We start from the raw sequence: 1,179 nt of genomic DNA, 5'->3' as shown, positions 1-1,179 counted from the left end.
TCTAACTTCCAGCTTAATGCTTTTACGTCTAGTTCAGCACTGAATAAGCCTGAACACTTTGTACTGTCTGTGAACCTTCAACTTCTGCTCTAGGCTAAGGCACTACCTGCGTTAATTCTACCAGTGCTGAAGCAGTTAAAAGCTCCCACCCCTAACAGAATGTCTTGAATATCTTTGGAGTTATTTCAAGTGTTTATCACTAGCGTACAACTCACTTTGGTAAATAATTCTTTGACGGACTTTATCAACCCCTTCCTTTGGATGCAAGCCAAAAATCATCTGTAGGGCATACAGCTCTTTATTCAAACTTGGTAATAAATAATTATCTTTGGAACACAGACGGAAGAACTGAAGCAGTGACTTCAGGGACACAGAGACTAATTACCGTCATTGTACACGGTTAAGTACAGCAGAGACTGGGGGTGGGGAATGGTTTGTTTCGTTATCTATTGCGCTCCTTCTCGGGGTAAAACAAGGCCGTCTTGTCTGTTAACATATTTAAAGCGGTAACTGCAAAAACTGCAATGTTATGGTTGAGGCGTTTTATGCCATATGTGTTGATAGGAATGCCTAAGCAGCTCTCTCCGCAATAAACGCAAACCCTGCCAGGCTGAGTTTCACTAGGGCCAGCGTAATTCAACGACTGCATCACCGAAACCGCCGGGGTTGGAAGCCTACGTTGCGTTCGGAGTGTATACAATGTTTCCTCTAACAAAGGCACTATCTCGAGGCAATTTCGCGGGCCATTTCCCCCCTCCCAGCGCCAGCTTTGTCTCCCCGCCGGTGTGAGGTCGAGACTTGGAGGAGCCTCAGCTGCGTTGCTGTCCGAGAAAGCTCGGAGCAAGGGCTGGCGTGGGAAGCTCCACCGCGCTGCCGCTGTGGTTTCTTGCAAACTGAGCGTGCCATTAGAGGAAGTTGGAGTGCTGCAGTTGAAAGAGATACCTGCAGCCTTAAAATCGGTTTGGACATGAACCCTTCGCACCGATTACTGTCGTACAAAGAAACTCAATCGGCTGGAGTGCAGGAGGCTTGGGGACTCTCGGTCTCCCAGGCTGGGCGGGGGCAGCCGGGGTCGGCTTCATCCGAGTCCCCCACCTTGGGCAGCCGGGAAGCCGCAGGAAGGCCTCCCAGGCCTGGGTCTGAGCGGGCCTCATGCCGCGCTTCGCAAGCGAACCCCCA

This window comes from Neophocaena asiaeorientalis, unplaced genomic scaffold (assembly GCF_003031525.2).
Source record: "Neophocaena asiaeorientalis asiaeorientalis breed wild unplaced genomic scaffold, Neophocaena_asiaeorientalis_V1.1 scaffold399, whole genome shotgun sequence".
Taxonomy (NCBI): Eukaryota; Metazoa; Chordata; class Mammalia; order Artiodactyla; family Phocoenidae; genus Neophocaena; species Neophocaena asiaeorientalis.
This window is presented reverse-complemented; position numbering follows the sequence as displayed.